The 18,688-nt window shown below is 37.1% G+C and overlaps 1 long non-coding RNA gene across 1 annotated transcript in view; it reads left to right on the top strand.

Moving 5' to 3' along the window:
• The window catches only part of LOC132426049 (uncharacterized), a 69,565-nt gene that overhangs the window by 22,501 nt on the left and 28,376 nt on the right, over nucleotides 1–18,688 (top strand). The gene's annotated exons all lie outside the window — the stretch shown is intronic.

Below are 18,688 nucleotides of genomic sequence, written 5' to 3'. Positions count from 1 at the left end.
ACATGTTGTGATTATCACTGAGATTATGTTAACCATGTAGATATATTTGGAAATAATTGATGTCTTAACAATAATGAATCTTCCAGTTCATGAGCTCTGTATTTCTCTCCATTTCTCTACGATTTCTTTAATTTCTCTCAGCAATGATTTGAAGTTTTCAGTGTTCAGATCTTGAACATATTTTGTTGAATTAATCCCTAAATGTTTTATGTCTTTAATGCTATTGTAAATGGTATTTAAAAAAATTGATTTCCAAGTGTTCACTTATTGTGTGGAGAATTATAATTGACTTTTGAATATTGAGCCTCTATTCTGAAACCTTACTTAAACTCATGTATTAGTTTTAGTAGTTTTAAAATTTCTTAGGATTCTCTATATAAATGATTTTGTTTTCTGCAAGTGGCAATAGTTTAAAACAATTCTTTAATTAATTGATTAATTCTTTCACCATTAAGTATAATGTTATATATAGCTTTCCTGTATATACTCTTTTTCAGGCCCAACAAGTTCTTTTGAATTCTTAGATCACTGTGAGTTTTTTTCATGATGAAAGCTAAATTTTTTCAAGTGTTTTTTTCTGCATTTATTAAGATGATCTTTTTTTTTTAAACATCTTTATTGGAGTATAATTGCTTTACAATGGTGTGTTAGTTTCTGCTGTATAACAAAGTGAATCAGCTATACATATATCCCCATATCCCCTTCCTCTTGCGTCTCCCTCCCACCCTCCCTATCCCACCCCTCTAGGTGGTCACAAAGCACCGAGCTGATCTCCCTGTGCTATGCTGCTGCTTCCCACTAGCTATCTGTTTTACCTTTGGTAGTGTATATATGTCCATGCCACTCTCTCATTTCATCCCAGCTTACCCTTCGCCCTCCCCGTATCCTCAAGACCATTCCCTAGTAGGTCTGTGTCTTTATTCCTGTCTTGCCCCTAGGTTCTTCAGAACTTTATTTTTTTTTTAATTCCATATATGTGTGTTAGCATACGGTATTTGTCTTTCTCCTTCTGACTTACTTCACTCTGTATGACAGACTCTAGGTCCATCCACCTCACTACAAATAACTCAGTTTCATTTCTTTTTATGGTTGAATAATATTCCATTGTATATATGTGCCACATCTTCTTTATCCATTCATCTGTTGATGGACACTTAGGTTGCTTCCACGTCCTGGCTATTGTAAATAGAGCTGCAATGAACATTTTGGTACATGACTCTTTTTGAATCATGGTTTTCTCAGGGTATATGCCCAGTAGTGGGATTTCTGGGTTGTATGGTAGTTCTATTTCTAGTTTCTTAAGGAACCTCCATATTGTTCTCCATAGTGGCTGTATTAATTTACATTCCCACCAACAGTGCAAGAGGGTTCCCTTTTCTCCACACCCTCTCCAGCGTTTATAAGATAATCATTAGTTTTTTTCTTTTCTTGTTTGTCTATTTAATGGTTTACATTGATTAATTTTCAAATGTTGAACCAAACTTTCATCCTTAGCATAAACCTCACGTGTTCATGATGTATTATCTTTTTATGCATTGCTGGATTCAATTTGCTAATTTTTTGCTAATGATTGTTGTGTCTACATTCATAAGATATATAGATCTGTGGTTTTTGTTTGTTGGATTATTTTTATTTGCTTTTGGTATTAAGGTAATATTAACTTAATGAGTTGGGGAGTATTCTGTTTCTTCTATTTTCAGGAAGAGTTTGGGTCAAATTTGTAATATTTCTTCCTTAAATATTCGGTAGATTTCATTAATGAAGCCATCTAGGCTTGGAGTCTCCCCAACCCCTTTATACCTCTGATTGAAGGCTTTTAATTATAAATTTAATTTCTTTAATAGATATAGGGCTATTTATATTATCTATTTCCTTTGGAATGAACTTTGGTAATTTGAATCTTTCAAAGACTTTGTCTATCACATCTAAGTTGTTGAATAAACAAACAGTTGTCATAAAATTCTGTTATTACCCTATTAACATCTGTAGGATCAATAGTGATGTTCTCTCTTTTATATCTGATCTTGGAAATTTATGTCTTCTCTTGCCTTTTTAAAATAACTTATTAGTATAGTTAGAGGTTTATTAAGTATTAAACTTTTTTAAAAACAGCTTGTTGTTTTACTGATTTTTTTCTATTATTTTTCTCTTTTCTATTTCATTGATATATTCATTTTTTAAAATTTAATTACTTTATTTATTTATTTTTGGCTGTGTTGGGTCTTCGTTTCTGTGCGAGGGCTTTCTCTAGTTGTGGCAAGCAGGGGCCGCTCTTCATCGCGGTGCACGGGCCTCCCACTATCATGGCCTCTCTTGTTGCGGAGCACAGGCTCCAGACGCGCAGGCCCAGTAGTTGTGGCTCACGGGCCTAGTTGCTCCGTGGCATGTGGGATCTTCCCAGACCAGGGCTCGAACCTGTGTCCCCTGCATTGGCAGGCAGATTCTCAACCACTGCACCACCAGGGAAGCCCGGTATATTCATACTTTTATCTATATTATTTTCTTTCTTCCCCTTACTTTGGATTTAATTTGCTTTTCTTTTCCTAGTTTCTTAAGATAGAAAATTACAGTATTGATTGCAAATTTTTCTTCTTTTTTCATATAAAGATTTCAGGCTGTAAAGTTCTCTTTGAGCACTGGTTTAGATGCATTCCCACAAAATTTGATATGTTTTCATTTTCATTCAGTTCAAAATATTTTTTAATGTTCATTGTTATTTTTTCTTCAGAATGCTTATGTGTTATTGGAAGTGTGTTGTTTATTTTTTAACCATTTATTTTTTATTTTTTTAATGTTTTTTTTTTTTTTTTTGCGGTATGCAGGCCTCTCACTCTTGTGGCCTCTCCCATTGCGGAGCACAGGTTCCAGACATGCAGGCTCAGCGGCCATGGCTCACGGGCCCAGCTGCTCCGTGGCATGTGGGATCTTCCTGGACTGGGGCACGAACCCATGTCCCCTGCACTCTCAACCACTGCACCACCAGGGAAGCCCTAACCATTTATTTTTTGGAGACTTTCCTTGTATTTTTTCTGGTAATGATTTTTAGTTAATTCCACGTAGTCATAGAACATTTGTGTGTGTGTGTGTGTGTGTGTGTGTGTGTGTGTGTGATTTCAATTTATTTATACTGATTGAGATTAGGTTTAGTTTTCAGAATATGGTCTATTTGGACGTCTGTGGTCTCTCTGAATATCTATGGAATGTCTATTTACAGTGGAAAAAAATAGGTATTCTGCTGTTACTGAGTGGCATGTCTTGTAAATATTAATTAATTCAAGTAATTTCTTAATATGGTTCAGGGATTTTACATTTTTACTGATTCTTTGTCTACTTATTCTTTCCAATACTGAAAGAAGAGTGTTGAAATTTCCAGCTACAATGGTTCATTTGTCTATCTCTCCTTTCAGGTCTGTCTTGTATTATGTATGCTAAACACTCGATATATTTTTTTTTTTTTTTGCATTTGAGCTTTCTCTTTTCTTTTCTTTTTAAATTTAATTTTATTTATTTTTTTATACAGCAGGTCCTTATTAGTCATCAATTTTATACACATCACAGTGTATATATGTCAATCCCAATCTCCCAATTCATCACACCACCACCACCCCCCCCTGCGGCTTTCCCCCCTTGGTGTCCATATGTTTGTTCTCTACATCTGTGTCTCAATTTCTGCCCTGTAAACCAGTTCATCTGTACCATTTTTCTAGGTTCCACATATATGCATTAATATATGATATTTGTTTTTCTCTTTCTGACTTACTTCACTCTGTATGACAGTCTCTAGATCCATCCATGTCTCAACTCAATATATTTTATATTATTTATTCTTTAAAATAATTATTTGTGTAAGGCCACTATTGTGAATAAGTATTATTATTATCTCCTCTTTGCAGGTAAGAAAACATACAGATAGAAAGGTTTTATAACTTGCCAAAATAACATACAGCATTTAAGTGGTCTAGTTAGGATTTGAATCCAGGCATTTTGACTCCAGAACTTATTTGTACAGTAAAATATTAAGTAAAATTAGAAAGCTAAATAACTATGTTAATTGTTTAGAAGAGAACAAGATAGAGCTAGGAAGCCAGTATTGGATATCTCTCTGTGATGGATTATGGGTGATTTACTTCTTCAGTTTATAGTTCTGTATTTTATAAGCTTTCTACAATGAGCATATACAACTGTTACAAAAAGAAAATGTAATTAAATCATTATTATTTTTTTTTATTTACTGGAATCATTATAAAGAAGGCAAGCCGTTGGATTTTAGTAAATTACCATGATATTTATTTGCCCAGTAATTTGCCATAATCCATTTAACTATATCCTTAATTTTCTTTTCAAAATTCATCTAATTTTGCTATAAATAATGCTGTGCTAAATACTATTGCATATAGCATTTAACTGTATTTCTGATTATTTCCTTGGTATAAATTCCTAGAAGTGTATCACTGGCTCAACTGTACAAATAGTACTATAGTTTTTTTTTAAGTTTATTGAGCCATGTCAGAGAGTAGATGCACAGAATAATTTCCTATCTCAAACACCAGAAGTTACACAGTTTTCATAGTTTAAAGTAAAGGACCTACACAGGTGGACTAGGAGAAAAAAATAGAGATTCTGACATCTCATTATGTCTTAAATATTTAACTAATAGCCATGCTTTGAGAATGTGATTTTATACAATTACCTAAAATATTTTCTTACATTTGATATCTACAATGACATAGGGTTAGATGAAATTATTCTTAAAGTAGATTTAAAAAGAGGCTATACATAGTAGTGATCTCTCTAATTTCCTTGAGCCTTGAGGGCAAGTGAGCAAGGGCTTGTGAACATCATAAGAAATAAAAGAAAACAAACAGTACTTAGTCTGTGAAAACAAGATCGGAGATTCCTATGCTCGTAAGGTGTTCAAAACATTCAAATCAGGGTCACTTATTGCATTGCGTGTGGATTAATCCAATGTTCCTGAGATTTCTTCAGATTTTCTCTTTAATTTATGCAGTTTTTATTCTTTTTTAAAACTTAAGTATAGTTGATTTACAACGTTAGGCCCATCTCTGCTGTACAGCAAAGTGACTCAGTTATACACGTATATACTTTAATTTTTTTATATTCTTTTTCAGTATGATTTATCCCAGGAAATTGGATATAGTTCCCTGTGCTATACAGTAAGACCTTGTTGTTCATCCAGTCTAAATGTAATAGTTTGTATCTACCAACCCCAAACTCCCAGTCCATCCCTCTCTCTCTGCTCCCCTCCCCTTGAGAGGTTGTGAGATCAATCACAAGTCTGACCTCTATGTCTGTGAGTCCATTTCTGTTTTGTAGATAAGTTTATTTGTGTCATATATTAGATTACACATATAAGTGATATCATATGTTATTTGCCTTTCTCTTTCTGACTTACTTCACTTATTATGATAAGCTCTAGTTGCATCCATGTTGTTGTAAATGGCATTATTTTGTTCTTTTTTATTGCTGAGTAGTATTCCATTGTATACATGTACCACATCTTCTGTATCCATTCATCTGTCAATGGACATTTAAGTTGTTTCCATGTTTTGGCTATTGTGAATACTGCTGCTATGAAAGAAAGACTCATATTGCTTATTCCATATTTATTCTTTTTAGTAAGGAGCCTTATGTTATCCTATTTGTTAAAGAATAGTTGAAGAATTAGCAGAAAACAATTTTCTAATTGTTCTGTCACCCAAACAAATGCACTCAAGTTTTGCCATATTTTCTTCCACCTCCCTTTATGCCTTACCCACCCTCCGCCCCTGGCCAGGTGGTATCTGTTTGGTTTTCACAGGGTTGTAATGACATTTATCTGTATTTCTGAATCTGACTCTAAAACAGAGAAATGTTAAATGTCTACTTTCTTTCATTTTAAGTACTCTTATGATGAAAGATAATGAATCAAAACAAAATTCTTTTCGTTTGACTTTTTCTTTCCAGATGGTATTGTGAAATATCATCAGTGCCTCAATGTTCTTGGAGATTCATTACTGGGACCAATTCAGTCAAATTTATTTTATAAATTGATGTTCCTTCTTAGCTTTGTGGTGAGCAGGTTAGTTTTTGGACTAGTGGATATTTGTACAGGAAAATCCACAACCTTTTTATACCAAAATTTATTCACTATTCAGGTGTTAATTTTGTTCAACTTTTGGTTGGCTGATAAATACATGATGTCTTAGCTCAGGCTGCTATAACAAAATACTGTTGACTGGATGGCTTAAACAACACACATTTATTTCTCACTGTTCTGGAGGCTGGTAAGTATGAGATTAGGATGCTGGTATGGTGGGATTCTAGTGAGAACTCTCTTGTTTTGCAGACAGTTGCCTTCTTGCTGTATCTTCATAGGGCAAAAAGAGGAAAGAGAAAGTAAGCTCTCTGATCTCCTCTTATGAGGGAACTAATCTCATCATGAGGACTCCACCCTCATGACTTCTTCTAAACCTAATTATCTCCCAAAGTCCCCCCTTCCAAATAGCATCACATTCACGGTTAGGCCTTCAAGATATGAATTTTGGAGGGACACAAACATTCAGTGCATAACACACACATATGAAGATATACATATATAATAGAGAGAAAGATACATAGGAAGATATACCAATAGACAGATGAAGATACAACAACTAAGAAACCTATATATACATAATGTATCTATTTATATATTTCAAAAATGCATACATGTGTATATCTATATCTTCATATATATCGTCACATATATATCAGCCAACCAAAAGTTGGAGTACACACACACACAGTCATATGTAAATATAAATGTAATGGTTTCTGAGTTTTCATATAACTAAGAATGTATTTTTCTTTCAAGCATGAAAGGGACTGTGGTAGAAAGCTTCTTGTAAAAACCCTTCTCCTGTAGCCCTGTAAATGTTGCCACATTGCCATCAGACTTTCACTCTTTTAGATGAGAAGCTGGAGGTTAATTTTTTTTAATAACTAAATTTAGTTTTTGTTCCTATATAAATAACCGCCCACCATTTTTTCTATGTAGGACATTTAAAAAAATAATTGTAATACAAAATTTCTGCTGGAATGTAAAATAAAAATTTTCCCAAAGCAGATATGCTTAGTCTTTTCATTTGTTTTGACAGTAACTTTCTAAGCCTATCACCGTTGTATTACTTTTCTATTGCTGAATAACTGACAAACTCAGCATCTTAGTACAATACCCATTTATTATCTCACAGTTTCTGTGGGTCAGGAGTCTGTACACAGCTTGATTGTGTCCTATCTTACAGCCTCACTAGGCTACGTCTAGTGTTGACCGCTTCCAACTCATTCAAGCTGTTGGCAGAATCCATTTTCCTACAGTGGGATGACTAAATGCTCTGGATTTTTGCTGCTTGTAAGCTGCAGGTTGCCCCCAGTTCCTAGAAGATTTCTGGTTCCATAGGCCCTCTCACAACATGGCAGCTTGCTTCTTAAAACCAGCACAGAGAATCTCTCTTTATCTACAAACACAGGATTTTATATTATGAAGTGTAATCACGAGAGTGACATTTCATCACCTTTGCCACTTTCTTTTGGTTAGAAGTAAGTGATAGTTTCTGCAGGTACTCAAGGAAGAGGATTACAGAAGAGTCACTTTAGGGTGTGTCCACCACTAACCCACTCAGGAAATATTTTCTTTAAGTCTAATAATTGGTTCTCCAAATATTTCATTTTCTTCCTTAGCAATAATAGTAATTCATAGTTTTCTTAGACTGGGATTCTGTATTTGTAAGGACCTTTTAGATGCTAGTGACAGAAATTCAGTTCTAACCAGTTTCAGCAAAAACAGGAGTTTAATGTAAGGATCCTGGGCTAGGTTAAGGACCACAGGCTAGGCAGAGTTGAAAAGAGCAATGGAAAAGTCAAAAAGTAGCAGGAACAATGGAAGTGAGGAAAGTCTGTTCTTTCAGTGGTTCTTGTCTCATCTCTGCCTTGCTCTACATGTTGCCTGTCTGTTTCTCTCTCTTGCTACACACTGGCTTTCTTTGCCTCAGTTCTCAGGCTCGACAACAAAGGAATAAATGAATGAGCAAACATAATGCCATTGGAACACTGTTGGTAACGACTAGTGTCCAGCAACTGTGAGCTACTGTTTTGTTCTCTTATTAGTGTTAGTTTTATTATTGTTGTACCTTACATATTCTGTTGCACCTGGGGAGAAGCTCCATTGCTAAGTAAGGCTGGAGAGGCAATCTTATAGTTCTTCAGGAGAATTTCAACTTTCTCTCCTTTTCAGAAAATTTTATTGTTTGCCTTTTTCTTGTGCATTCTCTAAGATCTCAAATATTTCTTCTCTATCAACCATTCTATTTTCTACTATATCAGTTATACTAATTTCAGTGCAGAATTTCTGTAATTAACTCTATCTTTCTTTCTCCCCAGACTTTCTTTTCCAACTGTTTTGCCTTTCTTCACATGCTATTGGTCTTTCTATCACAGTCTATTCTCTCCTATGGCTTTCTGCTTTGCTTACATAGAGGCCATACTGTTTATATACTTGTAAGAATATAAAACATTTTCATAGAGGCCATACTGTTTACATAGAGGCCATACTGTTTATATACTTGTAAGAATATAAAACATTTTCCAAAACTTGTTTCTAGCTATTATAATACATAGTTTTCAGAGATACGTTTCTTCTCTGTGCTCTTAAGATGAAATTGTTTTGTTTCTTAATTTCAAAATACCCCACCTCCATGAGGTTGTGATTTTATGTTGAGTTCTCTTATGTAATGAAGATAGACCTTTCACAACAGGTACATAAAAGATGCTGCTGTATCCCTTCACTACTCTGTCTCTGGGCTGGCTACTAGCTTCCTACTATAAGCATCTGGGATTCTGCACCTGAGGCTTCTCCAACATGCTTGGGTACAGAAATGCCAGAGAATTGTCATCCCTGAGGGTAGTCCTCATGGGGGTAGCCCAAGGTGGAATGGGAGTTGTCCAGCTTCTTAAATTCTCAGTTGGGACAACTTTAAGGCATGCTCTAAGCTCTTTCCCAGAGGTCTGCAGTGGGTCTGAGCACCAGTTTCTCATAGCAAAACTTGCTTGTTAATGCATTTGTATTGGCTGCCTTCCCTTTTGTTCATTACTTCTTCATTCCCTGATGGAAGCTTCTTGGGACCTCCTCCCATATAATCTACTTGCACCCCAACCTTATCTCAGGCTCTTATTCTAGGGGAGCCCATCTTAAATCTAGTCATCTGTCAACAAATCAGGTGAATAATTTCCTCTTGGGTGCTAATTAGATCATTGTTTTGGATTTAGAGCTGGAGAGCAAAGTGAGGCACGTTGTTCACAATCTCAAACAGATTTTCATTTGTCTCTACGTTGGTCAATTACTGCTCCCTGCCAGTGAACAAAGGTCAGGAAAGTTGTTCCACCAAATGTACTCTGTTTTCCCCATCTTTGCCTCACTCACAGTCCTTTACTTGTAGGGCTTATAAGTTGTAGTGCACTGAACCCTTTGTCTTCATGTTTCCTCTAGTTATTTTCTGAAAGTCTCCATCTAGGACTAGATACAGAACAAGATGTTGTTTAAGTTGGAATAACACTCTATCCAAAAGAGCAGAATCTACAGAGACCCAGTTTTTTTTTAAATTTAATTAATTAATTAATTTCTTTTGGCTGTGTTGGGTCTTCGTTTCTGTGTGAGGGCTTTCTCTAGTTGCGGCGAGCGGGGGCCATGACTAGAGAAAGCGGTGCGCTTTCTCATTGCGGTGCACGGACAGTGCACTGTCGTGGCCTCTCTTGTTGTGGAGCACAGTCTCCAGAAGCGCAGGCTCAGTAGTTGTGGCTCATGGACCCAGTTGCTCCATGGCATGTGGGATCTTCCCAGACCAGGGCTCGAACCTGTGTCCCCTGCATTGGCAGGCAGATTCTCAACCACTGCACCACCAGGGAAGCCCTGAGACCCAGTGTTTGAATGCATTCAATTCTTTATGAAAATGCTGTGTTCTGAATTTGCTGTGGTCAAGAGGAAAAACATCGATTCTGCTCCAAAGAAATGCATAATCTAGTATTGCTTAATATGTAGTCCATAGACCAGCTGCTTCAAAACGATTTGGGGAACAGATTCCTGGCCCTCATCTCAGAGCTACTAACCCATAATTTCAGAAACCTGGGTACTTCTTGTGAATTCTAAAGTTTGTTAAATGACTGATCTAGTGGTTAGTGTAGACTTTTTATTTAATTAAGAGAAACTCAGAGTAAGAGAAAAATGATCTTCTAAGCAAATCATTTTTTGATTCATTTTCCACTAATGTTAAGTCATTTAAATTCAGTGTTTTAATTAAAAAGAGTACCTATCTCCATTCTCCACCCATCTTCTTTGAAGAGACCATTTTGGTGTTGATTTTTCTGTTGGTGTAATTCTGCGGCAATATATTCTCATGTAGCTTCTAAAAATGGTGTGTGGGAAACATTTCCTGAGTCCTTGCTTGAAAATATTTTACTTCCAAATTTTATGGATAATTTGACTGGGTATAATACTCGAGGTTGAAAATCATTTTTTTCTTAGTATATTCGTGGCACCATTCTGTTGCCTTCTAGCATATGGTGCTGCTGGAAAAATATCAGTCTGAGTTTTCTTATTTTTCTGTGATCAGTTTTGTCTCTCTAAGAACTTTCAGAATCTTTCTTTTATCTTTGGGGTCTTAAAATTTTACAGATTTTAAAATTTGGTGTGGCTTTCTTTTTACTTATTGTGCTGGTACTCAGTAGGTTGTTTAAGCTTAATGCCCTACATTCTTTTGTGTCTCTGGGGAAATGTCTTTCCCTTATTGCTCCAATAATTTATTTATTTATGTCTTTTTTAAAAATCCTTTTATTTTGGATGCTGAAACATCTATATCGGTATTCTATACATCATCCGTTTGATCGTGTGTTATCTCTCTCTTATCCTTTGTTTCTCTCTACAGTCCAGGGATTTCTGAATTTTATTGGTCATTCTTTATATAGAACTTTGTTTGTTTTGGCTTTTTCTTCTTCATGCTGCTTCTTTGGAAATTTTTGATTTTTAATTCATATTTTTAAAAAGCCCTGTTAATCCATGTGCGTTTATTTTTCTTCTGTTGTATAGTTTGTACTCCCATTGACCTTACTGATAATATTAATTCTTCCAAGAGTCTAGCAATAAGTTGACTTTAGTTTTAGATTTTGGTGATGTTGCGAGACTGTTTTATATCTTTATTTGGAAATTTTCCTAAGAAACTTGGAGCGCCTTCAAGAGCCACTAGTCATATGCCAATTAAAACCAGAATCAGATCCTGTGTTTTTCAAATTAAGTTTACAAACTTGGCTCTTAAATTAATAAACTATGTAATAACATTGGCAGTGTATCAGTTCCTCCAACTTGTGTTAAGTATTCCCTCACTGGTAATTTCCTCGTCCACATATTGGCCCTAATTGAAAAAAATTTCTACCTAACAAATGTGATGGATTCATACTTCCAAGCCATTATTTGCACATCTTGGGGGGTATTTTTAAGTCAGAGGCTTAAAGCCAAGTAGTTTTAATGACCTGAAAAGGAAGTTATCCTGAGGTAATTTATTAAGTGTATGTATGTGTTTTTTAATCTGTTTTTGTCCACTGGAATCCTTAAATAGAAGAGAAACCATCCAAGACAGGTATTTTCAGGCTAGAATACCATGGCGCGCATCTGCCTAATAAAGTTGTTGTTGAAGCCCTTCCTGTTGACTTTTAACCTCGGGGTCTGTGTAAAGTCCCTCATTCATTAAGCAGTTGATTCCATTAGCAGCAGGCTGTGTCTGGGATCCTGGAGACCTTGCACCTGGCCTGCTTTATTCCTGACAAATCATCTGATTTTACTGATAGCCACCAGGAAAATTACATTTAGGGCCGGGGGCTCAAGCACACAACTTAGAACCCACTCCTCAAAAGAAGCAGCAAGAGGCAACCTACCCTGGTCACCTATGCAGCCAGTCCATAGAAATAGGCATTTTTGAAGGAATGCCTCAATGTTACTTTGCCACGTTCACTCTGCTATTTCATCCTCTAAGGGATATTTTAAATGAGGCAAGTTTCTCTTCCAGTTTGCATTGCAGAAGGGGAAAGGACAGTTCCCAGCCTGCCATCAGAAGCCTTCAGCAGCCCCTTGACTGGAGTCCCTTGTCAACTGCTATATTATTCTGTCCCCCAGGCCTCACATGATGCTTGTGGGGTGGTGCCTAGCAGTTCTGGAATAGCAATGCTTCTGACCCCACAGCAAGTCTTCTTTCTGGCTGCCACATTAGATCAAAAACTGTGTGGGATTATCCCTCCAGGAGGCAGTTCTCCTTCTGCAGTTGTTAGCAGGTGTTTCTGAACAGATTCGCACTCTCTGGGGAGATGGGAAGCATGTCGGTGTCAGAGGGAGAGATTTGCTTTGGGTGAGCAGTGATGATGGCACAGCTCCACACACTTCATGCAGCTCCCCGAGTTTCATCCAGAGCTCAAAAAAGGCAGAGGCAAAATTGATGAAAATGTTTTCCTTTTGGGGCAGAAGGAGCCAGAAACCTCCTAATTACTACAGGAAAAGGAAGAGGCTTTGTCAATTATTTTTCCAAGAAGATGGAAAGCTTGAGGGCACTCCCTGAAGTTGAGTCAGGAAACTTATTTTGAACAGGAAAAAAAAAACAAAAAACATTGCACATAGTCTTAGAAATGAAACCATCTGTGACCCTGTTTCTTCAGATTTGAAAAGAATGGAGCTTGAGGTTTCTGTGGTTTTTTTAGCAGCTTAGGTCTTAGGAGCTCAAGTTCTCAAAAGTGTGCTTCTCCGTAGCACTCTACAGTTGCATGTAACTGATCATCACTGATTGGAGGGGGGATTGACTTAGTAAGAAATCAGAATGGTTAAATACCACCAAGAAATAATAGCTTTTGCATAGATTATGTAGGCTTACTGCTTTCAAGAGCAAGCAATTACTCGAACTAGACCAAATAAAGTATTGCAAAGCAGAGCTCTTCAGGAAACCTGTTTTAACATATAACTTTAAAATGGCTTATAATTCATGCAGCAAATAGCAATAATAAATGGTGTGATAATTGTTTGCATGTCGTGCCTCTTGGAAAGAGTTTGGAGTGGAGAAAATTATACTTTCTTTGTACTGGATGGACCTGGGTTTAAATTCCTTTCATACTACCTATTCATTGTGAGATTTTTAATCCACTTAGCTGCTTAAAGATGTGTTACTCACATCTCATTTTGACAAAACTGCAACTGTTATACATTACAGGGGTGTTAATAGGAGTAAATTTTTAAAAAGTACATCCACAATGGTTGAAAAGTTTAAAAAATGCAAGTTAGATTCTCATTACACTTAGAATGAAATCTAAACTCCATGCGAGGAGCAAAGGACCTTACATGCTCTAGCTCCTGCCTCCAATTCCAACTCATCCACTCCATTCACTCTGTGCTTAGCTCTGCATCCTCCTCTGCTTAGATGATTCCCACTATATTCTGACATCAGTATCGATGGTTTCTTCTTATATATAGTGCAGTATTGTGATTTATAAGAAACATATACTTGGTCATTTAGATGATCAAAATATATTTCTCGGGCTTCCCTGGTGGCGCAGTGGTTGAGAGTCCGCCTGCCAATGCAGGGGACACGGGTTCGTGCCCCGGTCCGGGAAGGCCCGTGAGCCATGGCCGCTGAGCCCGTGCGTCCCGAGCCTGTGCTCCGCAATGGGAGAGGCCACAACAGTGAGAGGCCCGCATACCGCAAAAAAAAAAAAAATATATATATATATATATATATATTTCTCATAGATATTTGGCCTTAGTCCACAGTTCTGACTCATAGTTCCCCAAACCCTTGGAATTTCCTTTGAAGAGAGTAATAAATGTGTCTTCTGTTATGTTAATGAAGTGACTTTGGGACTGTGCCTAGGGCTGGGGGAATGATTGTCCAGAGAATCAACTGTGTGTTTTAGGAGCTTCAAGAAGGGAAGGAGCTGGAGATAAAATCAATCACCAATGGCCAGTGACTTAATCAATCCTGCCTATGCAAATAGGCTTCCATAAAAACTCAAAAGGAGAGGGTTCAGAGAGCTTCCAGGTGAACATGTGGAGATTTGGGGAGAGCGGGCATGCTCTGAGAGGGCATGAAAGCTCTCTCTGCACACTTTCCCCATAGCTTACCCTATGTATCTCTTCTATCTGGCTCTTCCTGAGTTATATCCTTTTACAATAAACTGGCAATCTAGTAAGTAAAATGTTTCTCTGAGTTCTGTGAGTTGCTCTAGCAGATTACTCAAACCCAAAGAGAGGTTGGGAACCTCTGGTTTACAGCCAGTCAGTCGGAAGCACAGGTAGCAATCTGGACTTGTGACTGTTGTCTGAAGTCCAAGGAGGGAATCTTTGGATTCTCTAATTTATAGCCTGTAGATCAGAAGCACAAGTGATAACTTGGACTTGCAACTGGCACCTGAAGTTGGGGTGGGTAGTCTTGTAGAAATGAGCCCTTAACCTGTGAGACCTGATGGTATCTCCAGGTAGATAATGTCAGAACTTACTTGAACTGTAGGGCACCCAGCTGGGGTCCAAGCATTGCTTGTTGATATAGGGGAACCATGCCCCACCCACATGTATCTTGAAATTGGGGACCAGAATTCAAATTAGATACCTTCCCTTACCACCTGTCTCCATGTAATATGGGGTCCACAAGCACTACCTCATTGATTCATTCATTTAACCATATTTATTGAGCACCTACTACATGCTGGGCATTGTTCTAATAGAACAGTACTGAACAATACTGCACTAACGAATACAGTACTAAACAATCCCCAGTAGGTCCTTGCTTTCATGGAACTTTCATTTGCATGGGGCAGACAGATTAAAAAAAACAAGCAAATAGTAGGATGATTTTACATAGTAAAAAGAACTATTAAGAGAACAAAATGAAGGAAGGAGCTGGTGTAGTTCAGGTAGTCAATGTCTCCAATGAGGAAGTGATTTTGAGCTGAGACCCCAGCTCAAGCCAGAATCCTGTAACAAATAAGAGGTAAGTCCCTGTGAAAAGAGAAGCTTCCTATCCTGCTCTATGTTAAAGGAGCAGGAGGTTTTGTGAATAAAATAAGCATGGCTAAAAATGCTCTTCTGCAAGACAGACTTTAGCTGTCACATCACTCTTTCCCACCGAGTTCCTTGTCTTTAGGTGGGCAATAAAACTTTCCCAGGAAACCATCGTGACAGCTGGGGGAAAGGACCTATAATAGGGTCCAAACTTATGAGGTTTTACTATACACCATCTCAAAAGGGGAACTTTTGAAAGCACAGAATTGGATGTGTGGCTGTTGTTCTTTTTTATTGTGAAGAAAGTTGCGTTCCCCTCTCCCCTTTCCTTGGATGCCCATGTCTCCAAGACAATCATTGTGTGACCAGCAGAAGGGTCCTCCTCACTGAATGTGCAGATGGGCTGTCCATGTGGTCTAAGGCTGGTACCACTGCTTCTGGGTTCACTAGGCATTTATTCAGTCAGAGCTATACCCATTCTGACTGCTTCCAGCCAGTCGACCTGTCCACTGTGGCTATTTCTCCCTCCCTCCCTTAAAATCTCTCCCTCATCGCTTTAATATGTCTTCAGGGAGTTTCTTCTCTCCTCAGTGTGGTGCTGGGAGAGTGTTTTTTTTTTCTTGAGTTCTCACTTAAAGAGAATTATGAAGCACTGGAAAAAGCTCTTCTGTTGATTAGGCTTTTTTTCCTCCATTTTGGGGAAATCAAATGACTGAAATATAAATTTGATTTGAACAGTTCTTCAATATATTTTTTTCAACATTGACAGGAATTTTGCCTCTGCATTTTGATTTTGTACATTTCAAAAGTGAACCAGAAAGACTCTTAACCACTAAAAGTAGAAATTTCAAGAAGCAATCTAAATACAAACCAGCAAAAAGGATTATGATAAAATGTCTTTTTGCATGTCTGATCTGTAAACACATTTAATGGCCCACTCAGAGGATGATGGTATTATTATTGCAAGTAACATATTCTTGGAAGATGAGTCCCAAATCAATTTTTAACTGTTCCAAAGATTTGAAAAGTCTGTCAAATATGGTTTTAAAAATTACAGCACTCACATAGGCCTGTTATTTTATATAAATATAAAATTTGGAGGAAAAAAAGCAAGACAGGGAAAGCCTTTATACTTTTTGCTAATGGGCTAGGCATGCATAAGTCTAAAGAAATATTCACATATTTCATAAAAAACATAATATGGTGTTGCTCCAGATTAGTGGTAGGTTTCAAAATTATTCTGTCTATTCTCACATTGTTCAGGAATAAGAGAATTCTTTTCCTATGCCATTGCTCCTAACATATTCTAAATACTCTCATCCTCTGAGTGGTACATTGGATGGGTTCCTTTCCACAGTTAGTTTGTGTAAAGCCCTGTATAAGTGTCAAAGCATAGACACATCACTCCCAATGGGATGACCAAACATGAAATGGACTGCTGAGGATGAAACTTGAAGGCAACTGAAAGATCCTCTAGATGATGACTCAGAATGCAGCCAGTTCCCTTGAACTGTGATCTAATTCTCTTTCTGCCAAAACTCACTGTTTTTTCAGTGTCATCTTTTCTCACCCGAGTGGCTCCTCTTTTCCACTTTTCTCCATTTTACATCTTAATATCTAGACATTGGGAGTGAGGGAAACTAGCTCTGCCAGAGCACATGGAAATCTTTCACCTCCCTTACATAGGCACCAACTGAACTTCATAGTGGAGTTCCTGGGTTTTGTGTCTCTGATTCTAATCTGTGGTACTAACATGTAGCTGTTTAGGTTTAAGGATTAGAGCTGAACAGAATGAGATCCCAGCTGAGCTGCAGCTGAATGTGGCTGTCACCAGGCACAGACCAGAAAAAAACACCCAAATGACACCTGACTCTGAATAACTTTGGGTGGTTTATTAATCAGAAAGATGTCTTCTCTTAGGACTTATATGTTAATGTGTTTATAAACCCCAAACCAAAAAGAGTGGCATGTTAAAAATATTGGTGCATCAAAATACAAAGGTCATATCCAAGACAAAAGAGGAAGAAAAAAATTCTCTCAGGATTGTTGTAGCCCAATTTTTGTTTTCCTAAGAACTTGATAGTCACCAGTCCACAAATCTGAATGGAGGGAAGATTTGGAATATGCTTATGTGAAGAATGTACTCATAATGCCCTTGGTGACAGCATCTTAAGTTTTGAAAATTTGGAATAATTATAAATGAAAGTCTTCTTGTCTATGGTGTTTACATAAATTGTAGGCTCTCCAATGATGCTGTGTCAAAAACTGCTATTCTGTGTAAAAATAAGAAGAGATAGTTTGAGGATTTATAGCCAGGGGCTCACATACAAAAGAAGTGAATTCGATTCATTTGTCTCAACCTATTTAGCTACACTTCTGATGGTAATATTGCTACTTGATGCGTCATTTCTCTTTTTTGAAATTCTAAACTGTCACCTTAGAAACCTGACTATTTATTATTATGTGCCATCCTTCAAGACCAGAACAAATCACAAAAGGAGACGTATAAGGTATTCTCTTAATGCCAGGATTTAGTATAAATCACAATTTCTTCTTTTCTCTGGAAAAAGAAAGGGGCAGAAGACAGCGATGACAGGGGGTACCTGTGCTTAGTTACATATGATTTGAGACGAGTTAATAGCATGAAATATATTCATACAGTGAACTTCTGCAAATGTGAAATTTCTGTGCTTCATGATCGAAATTCATTACCAATGGAAAGGATTAAAACCAGAGAAAATGACTGGGGAAAGCTGCTTGAAAACATACCAGGCTTGAAAAAACAAGAGAAACGCAAGATAAAACTAAAAAGAATGATCTGGCACTAAGAGAGTTTAGTAAAATTTTATATATATGTACATTTATAAAATCTTCACAGATGATCATGAATGTATGGATGAAACTATGATAGAAAAACTTAAAGGCTGAAATTGTACACATATTAAAACAGAATAATGGCAGCATTTATGGAGGAAAAATACTGTATAGGCTCAAATTTATGTTGGCACTAGCCATAAGACCTCTCTCCTTCCACAAATGTCACCATTTAAAAATCTTGGTTCAAGTTCACATTACTTTAATTCTGACATGGAAACTAGTAAAAAAAAAAATGTTTTAACTTGGATTAATTTGCAAGTGATCTAATTAAAGAAATGAGGTACATTTGAAAAGGGGCAATTTTATGACTTTTAAGTTCACATAGTAATGAGAGTCAGGCTAACATGTGTCAACCCCCTTCCCCATCGCCTTTCATCTAAAGACATTTATCAGTGTATTTGGCACTGTGTCTCATGTTCATTCATTCACTCAGTTGTTTATTCCATAACTATTTGAAAGACATCATAGAAGGTGTTCATAGAGCCATAGCAAGAAAAAACAGACACTGTCCCTGTCTTCGTGAAACAAACAATCTAGTGGAGGTGATGGACATTAACTAAAAATTAGAATTGTGATACATACTCTGAAGGAAAGGGACATAACTGTGCAAGATCATAGTAGAACTTGACTTGAGAAATCAAGGATGATTTTCCTGAGGAACCAGCCTCCTGAAGCAACAGAAGAGTTAATCACTGTAAGGGAGGTGTGGGCAATTCACCAAGAGTGTCTCAGGCTCAGAGAATATTGTGTGCA

Source organism: Delphinus delphis, chromosome 5 (assembly GCF_949987515.2).
Source record: "Delphinus delphis chromosome 5, mDelDel1.2, whole genome shotgun sequence".
In the NCBI taxonomy this organism is placed as follows: domain Eukaryota; kingdom Metazoa; phylum Chordata; class Mammalia; order Artiodactyla; family Delphinidae; genus Delphinus; species Delphinus delphis.
This window is presented reverse-complemented; position numbering and strand designations above follow the sequence as displayed.